This window comes from Heloderma suspectum, chromosome 2 (assembly GCF_057233095.1).
Source record: "Heloderma suspectum isolate Gila_16-S chromosome 2, 16-S_ref, whole genome shotgun sequence".
Lineage (NCBI taxonomy): Eukaryota > Metazoa > Chordata > Lepidosauria > Squamata > Helodermatidae > Heloderma > Heloderma suspectum.
In genome coordinates, this window is record NC_139459.1 from 359,290,161 (window position 1) to 359,297,987 (window position 7,827).

Here is a 7,827-nt window from a genome sequence, read left to right on the forward strand (position 1 = left end):
AAATCGTAATAAACACAATATGGGCTGGAGACAACACAGCAATCCTGTTTTGCTTAAGGCTGTTTTGTCTTTGGTTTCAAAACCCCTCTGCCGCTGAAGAGCTGAGTGCTTTTTAAATATCAAGTCACCGTCACTGCTGATCACATTCCAGATCTCGATATCCATAAATGTAGAAGCCCACTCCCTGATCTTAGAATGGGTTTTGTAGTGGAAGAAACTAAGATAGTTCATGACGCTGGTGCTTGGGTGCAGCTTTGCTCAAGGTAGATGGGCAAGGAAGCGTCTGGCCCTTGCAGAGGCTATTGTGCAGGCATCCAGGGCATTTCCAGGCTCAACCATTTGCTATTATTGGCGGTGGTGGTGTGGAAATCATGTTGCAAGAGAAGAGACAGAAAGAGAGAATGGAGGGGAGACAGAGCCTGAGAGGATCAGCTGCAAGTCAAAGCAGCACGGTTGATTTTGAACTGGCTTCTGAATCTAATGGAGCACTTAAGCAGGAGTTATTATTTAATGTCATATTTGGGGGGGGGGGGCAACCATTGGCACTGCAGGATGTTTATATGGTCATACCTGCATAATATTTCTTCCTAAAAGTATAAACAGGACTGTGAATATGGATTCCACGTTAAAAAAGCAAAACATCACCAGGTGATCTGTGCCAAGGGAAACTGAATGCAAGCTAAACACATTTGTATAATTCTGCCTTTAATTTTTTTTTTTTTTTTTACAGTTTTGCATATTTCAGGTTCAGCTGGTCACAAGGAGGGGTAGTGAGGAGATGGCAGCAGACATATCCTGGAGAGTATTTTCTTCTTTAAATGAAGTTCACCAGAAAAGCCTGGATTCTGCATCCAGTGCCCACACATTCTGCTTTTCTGGCATCATAATATGGAATACACATCTCTTCTGAATTACCATAAAAATAAGCTTGTATGAAGAGAAATGGATGCAAAAGCACAAAAACTGGCATGCTGCAGAGGTGCAAATGTCTTTCTTTAGTAACACAATGCAACAGGTGATTCATTCTGACATGGTGAAGATCTTCAGCAGCTGTATGTCTGTATAGACATACAGATTTTGGAATTGATTTGATTGGAATAAAGCTTTATTGAAACCCCCAAACAGTGCTTTGCTTATAACTGCAAGCTATGACAAATTTGTTCTTTAAGAAAACGTGCTGCTGCAGGCCCTGAAAGGAAGATGCAATGGCTGGCACCTGGTTTTTAAAAATCCAAACAAACTGGCACACAGTACAGGGTACAACCCCTTCATGGATCACTGCCTTGTTGTGGCAAAGGGGCTTGCGTAATTCAGTGAAGCCATAAGCTATGCCGTGCAGGGCCACCCAAGACGGACAGGTCATGGCAGAGAGTTCTGACAAAATGTGGTCCACTGGAGAAGGAAATGGCAACCCACTCCAGTATTCTTGCCAAGAAAACCCCATGGAACATATCACAAGGCTAAAAGATATGACGCCGGAAGATGAGCCCCTCAGGTCGGAAGGTGTCCAATATACTGCTGGGGAAGAGCAGAGGGCATTTCCAAGTAGCGCCAGAAAGAGTGAAGCGGCTGGGCCAAAGCCGAAAGGACACTCAGCTGTGGATGTGTCCGGTGGTGAAAAGAAAATCCGATGCTGTAAAGAACAATATTGTTTAGGAACCTGGAATGTAAGATCAATGAATCAAGGTAAGCTGGAGGTGGTCAAACAGGAGATGGCAAGACTGAACATCGACATCTTGGGAATCAGCGAACTAAAATGGACAGGCATGGGCGAATTTAATTCAGGTGACCATCATATCTACTGTGGGCAAGAATCCCGTAGAAGAAATGGAGTAGCACTCATAGTCAACAAAAGGGTGGGTACAATCTTAAAAACGATAGAATGATCTCAGTACGAATCCAAGGCAAACCATTCAACATCACAGTAATTCAAGTCTATGCCCCAACCACTGATGCCGAAGAAGCTGAGATTGATCGGTTCTATGAAGACCTCTTTGTCATAGGGGATTGGAATGCTAAAGTAGGAAGTCAAGAAATCACTGGGATAACAGGCAGGCATGGCCTTGGTGTACAAAATGAAGCAGGACAAAAGCTAATAGAGTTTTGCCAAGAGAACACGCTGATCATAGCAAACACTCTTTTCCAACAGCACAAGAGATGACTCTGCACATGGACATCACCAGATGGTCAGTATCGAAATCAGATTGATTATGTCCTTTGCAGACAAAGATGGAGAAGCTCTATACAGTCAGTCAAAACAAGACCTGGAGCTGACTGTGGCTCAGATCATGAGCTTCTTGTTGCAAAATTTCGGCTTAAATTGAAGAACGTAGGGAAAACCACTAAACCATTCAGGTATGACCTAAATCATATCCCTTATGAATATACAGTGGAGGTGAGGAATAGATTGAAGGGATTAGACCTGATAGAGTGCCTGAGGAACTATGGACGGAGGTCCGTAACATTGTTCAGGAGGCAGCAACTCAATCCATCCCAAATAAAAAGAAATGCAAGAAAGCCAAGTGGCTGCCTGATGAGGCTTTACAAGTAGCTGAGGAAAGAAGGGAAGCGAAAAGCAAGGGAGAAAGGGGAAGATATATCCAACTGAATGCAGAGTTCCAGAGAATAGCAAGGAGAGACAAGAAAGCCTTCTTAAATGAACAATGCAAAGAAATCGAGGAAAACAACAGAATGGGAAAGACTAGAGATCTCTTCAAGAAAGTCGGAGATCTCAAGGGAACGTTTTGTGCAAAGACGGGAATGGTAAAGGACAAAGAAGGCAGGGACCTAACAGAAGCAGATGAGATTAAAAAGAGGTGGCAAGAATACACAGAAGAACTATACAGGAAAGATCTGAATGTCCCTGATAGCCATGATAGTGTGGTCACGGAACTTGAGCCGGACATCCTTGACAGTGAAGTCAAGTGGGCCTTAGGAAGCATTAGTAACAACAAAGCTAGCGGAGATGACAGTCTTCCAGCTGAGCTATTTAAAATCCTAAAAGATGATGCTGTTAAAGTGCTGCACTCAATATGCCAACAAATTTGGAACACTCAACAGTGGCCGCAAGACTGGAAAAGGTCAGTTTACATTCCAATTCCAAAGAAGGGCAATGCCAAAGAGTGTTCAAACTACCGCACAATTGCACTCATTTCACATGCCAGCAAGGTGATGCTCAAAATCCTACAAAGTAGGCTTCAGCAGTATGCGAACTGAGAACTACCGGAAGTACAAGCTGGGTTTCGAAGAGGCAGAGGAACTAGAGATCAAATTGCCAACATTCGCTGGATCATGGAGAAAGCAAGAGAATTCCAGAAAAATGTCTATTTCTGCTTCATTGACTACGCTAAAGCCTTTGATTGTATGGATCACAAGAAACTGTGGCAAATTCTGAAAGTGATGGGAGTACCAGACCACCTTACCTGTCTCCTGAGAAACCTGTACGAGGGTCAAGAAGCAACAGTAAGAACCAGACATGGAGCAACCGATTGGTTCCAAATTGGGAAAGGAGTATGACAAGGCTGCATATTGTCATCCTGCTTATTTAACTGATATGCAGAGTACAGCATGAGAAACGCCGGGTTGGATGAATCACAGGTCGGAATTAAGATTGCCGGGAGAATTATCAACAACCTCCAATATGCAGACGATACCACCCTAATGGCAGAAAGCGAAGAGGATCTCAAGAGCCTCTTGTTGAGGGTGAAAGGGAAGAGTGCAAAAGCTGGTTTGAAACTCAACATTAAAAAAACTAAGATCATGGCATGTGGCCCCATCACTTCCTGGCATATAGAAGGGGAAGAAATGGAAGCAGTGACAGATTTTATTTTCTTGGGCTCCAAGATCACCGCAGACGGTGACTGTAGCCATGAAATTAAAAGACGCTTGCTCCTTGGGAGGAAAGCTATGGCAAACCTAGACAGCATAGTAAGAAGCAGAGACATCACCTTGCCGACAAAGGTCCGTCTAATCAAAGCTATGGTTTTCCCCGTAGTAATGTATGGCTGTGAGAGCTGGACTATAAGGAAGGCTGAGTGCCGAAGAATTGATGCTTTCGAACTGTGGTGCTGGAGAAGACTCTTACGAGTCCCCTGGACTGCAAGGAGGTTGAATCAGTCCATCCTTAAGGAAATGAACCCTGAGTGCTCATTGGAAGGACAGATATTGAAGCTGAAGCTCAAATATTTTGGCCACCTAATGCGAAGAGAAAACTCTCTGGAAAAGACCCTGATGCTGGGAAAGATTGAAGGCAAAAGGAGAAGGGGACGGCAGAGGATGAGATGGCTAGATAGCATCACGGATGCAATGAATATGAACTTGAGCACGCTCCGGGAGAGAGCGCAGGACAGGAAGGCCTGGTGTGCTATGGTCCATGGGGTCACGAAGAGTCGGACACGACTGAATGACTGAACAACAATAGGGTACAAATGTATGTCTTTGGGAATATTGCTAATGTAGCAGGTGATTTGTTCTTACCTGCTTTATGGCAAAGATGTTCTTCAGCAGTCGAGTAATAATAAATATACACAACAAAGAGTCTTGTGGCACCTTAAAGACCAACAAATTTATTCTGGCATAAGCTTTCATGGACGCTTCAGATACATGAAGTGTCAGCCGCAAATTGGCCGTACACGTGTGTGTGTGTGTGTGTGTATTTGGGGGGGGGGGAGGGGAGAGAGATGTAAACAGTGATATCTTACCGATTGATTGTAATCCACTCTGGGAGCACTTTTTAACTGAGGAGCAGGACAAAAATACTTTAAATAAATGTCCACAGAGATTTAAATGCAAAAAAAAGTGGAGACACTGGTAATTAGCTTATCAGTTATTCACAAAACGTTGGGCGATAGCACAGGTGTCCCTGCGCCGGTGAGCTGATTAACATAATGAAATGCAAAACTGAAAAATGTACAAACGGTGATTATTTTTACTTTATAATGCAATTATAATTTTATTTTTATTATGTATTATAATTTATTATACATTATATGTATTATGTGTTATAATTTTATTATAATTATAATTACAAAAGTATCATTACCGTAACGGTTGGCATTCACAAAGTGGACGGTTCCCATGAAAGCTTACGGCAGGATAAATAAATTTGTTAGTCTTTAAGGTGCCACAAGATTCTTACTTGTTGCTGCTATAGGCTATGACGGCTACCACTCTTAAAATAAATATATATTTATTGTTGCCGTTGACTGGGTGCATGTTGGCATTGATTGGACTGGAATAAGATCACAGTTAGTTGAAACTCTCACAACACGTTTGTTTTTAAACTGCAAAACGCCACAGACTTTTATCAGTGCTCTAGATGGCCCTGCCGTTGTTTTTTCGCATACACGCAAAACCGTGGCAGGGTACTGGTGGAGAAAGGGAAGGGGGGACTACAGCTCCCAGAATCCCTCGTGTTTGGCAGGCGAAAGGGCAGGAGGACTACAAATCCCAGCAGCTAGATGGCTCCCTAAATCCCTATCACCAAGAGATCTGGCTGAGATTGGGTCGGAGGCGGGCGGGCATCCGCTGGGCGAGGGGGCCACGTCGAGGAATTGCAGCGGCGGGGAAAACCTCCTGGCGGAGCATCTGCGCCGTCTGCTAATGCGGGTGAGGGGCAAAGGCAGGAATGCTGCTCCTCCTTGGGAGGGTGGGAGTGGAGGCCTTTCCTCCCCCCTCTCCGCTTCTTGCCTCTTCGATGATGAAGCTGGAAGGGGAGGAGGGAGGGAGTGGCAATTCTTCGCATTTCCCTTTGTTTCCATCTCCCCTCCCGCCCGCCTCCCGGTGGATAGGTGAGAGAACAAAAATCCAGAAAAAGAAAATCTGGAGCGAGAAAGGAGGACGGCGGAGGCGATGTGGCAAGAGAGAGGCAGGGGATCAAGGCTAGGAGTTGGTAATAAAATACGTGGAAAGAGAGAGACAGGCCGAGATGTAAAGAAAGAAGAAAAGACAAGAAGTTGGAGCGTTGCTCATTTCGGTGTCGCTCGGACGTATAGGGAGTGTTAGATTCCGGAGTGGTAACGGGGCAAGTCTGCTACAATGACCACAATCCAGGGCAAAATCCAACGTAAATCCGACTTAGAGTAGACCTGTTGAAATAAATGGAACTTAAGCCAGTCATCTAGGTAGGATTTCTGTTAGATTTTGCCTGAAGGGTTTTGTTGCACCTGATTATCTTGTAGATTTATAGCAGCAGAAACTTCCAGGGACCAGTTCATCAGATGAGTCAAGTGTTATCCTCAGTTGGCAGATAGATGGGTATGCAGAAAAATGCTGAATGGTGGCGTTTCATAGCCTTTTGGTCCCACTGGTGATATTGTTTCTCTTCATGTGCATAGCGATTAGAGTTGTCACCGGATTAAAGAAATTGTAATCAGTTAATCAAAATAATTTCTTAGCACAGCAATCCTATAAGTATCTATTCAGAAGTAAGCTCTTGAGTTCAGTGAAATTTACTCTCAGGTAAGAGTGCACAAATCTATTACATCCCCATAAATCTGCATCAGCATAAATCTGCATATGAATAAACCATCCCTTTGAAGGGTGGAAAAACTTGTTTTTATAGATGGTTGACTTAGCAGGCCTGTCTTAGAAGAGACCTTCCTTTCTGTGTGAGAGTGAAGGGAATGCTTTTTCTGCAATCTGTTGGTTTTATAAGTCATTATTTTTTAAATATAAGTAACTTTTAAAATAAAAGAAATGTGTTGACTGGTTCATCAGGGTGCCTTTTTAGAAGAGCTTAAAAGATTTTTCATTGATTAACTGAGTAATTGATTAAATGCTGTCACCCAAGTATATCTGCCTGCTGACAATAGCATCCCATGCCTCTGACAATGTGGACCTCATTGCATGACAGCTTCTGCCAGGATCAGTCTGTTAGTTTTCAGGGTGCCACAGACTCATTTCGTGTTTAGAGCCCTTTAGACAATGGTGAAAGTGAGCTAGGTTAAGATTTTGATGGCACCTGCCTAAGATTGTGAGGTAGAATGGAAACACAGCATTTTAAAGGTAGGTGAATGCTAGTGTTTAATTTTTGACAGGAAAGATGCCAGGACTCCTATTTTACATGGGTGTCCTGGAACCAGCCATGCGCCAGCACATGAGCATATTGAACTCTTTCCGCATAATTGTTCTTTCCTTCTGGTTTGCCCCTCATTTATCTTAAAAAGAGCCATTCAGGAAATTGGGTTATATATGGGTTGGGAGGACATGTTGGGGAAGTGGTGTTCAGTCATGGGTTTCTTTTATTTGCATTATTGTGTCCTTTACCTATTAATAAAAATCATAGATAACAAAGCTTATTCTAATTTATGAGTCAGTCATGTATAATATAATCAGCGGTGAAGTTCTCTAAACAGCTGAAAAGGAAATGGCTTCCAGTGTGCAATTGTACTGTTTCACGTGTCCACAATTAATTTACTCCCATAAGATCTGGTGGTGGCCAGTAGCTTAGATGTTGTTATTGTTAGAAAGGATTTGACAAGTTTATGGGGGACAGGTCTATTGATGGCTATTACCTTCGTGGAACCTCCATATTCAGGGGCATTATACTTCTGGACACCAGATGCTGAGGACTAACAACAGAAGAAGGCCATTTCCTTCATGGCTTGCCTGTGAGCTCTGGCTGGTCAGTGTTTGAAACAAAATGGGGGACAACATAAGCCTTTGGTGTGATCCAGCAAGGCAGTTCTTACATCCAAGTCTGTAAAATTATCCCTTGGCATCCTACTGTACAGTTATCTCAGAAGCTTTTTATATTGTAAACAATCCTGCTATATTACTTATTTCTTACCCCATCATGACTTTCAACTCAGAAAATGCAATGCAATA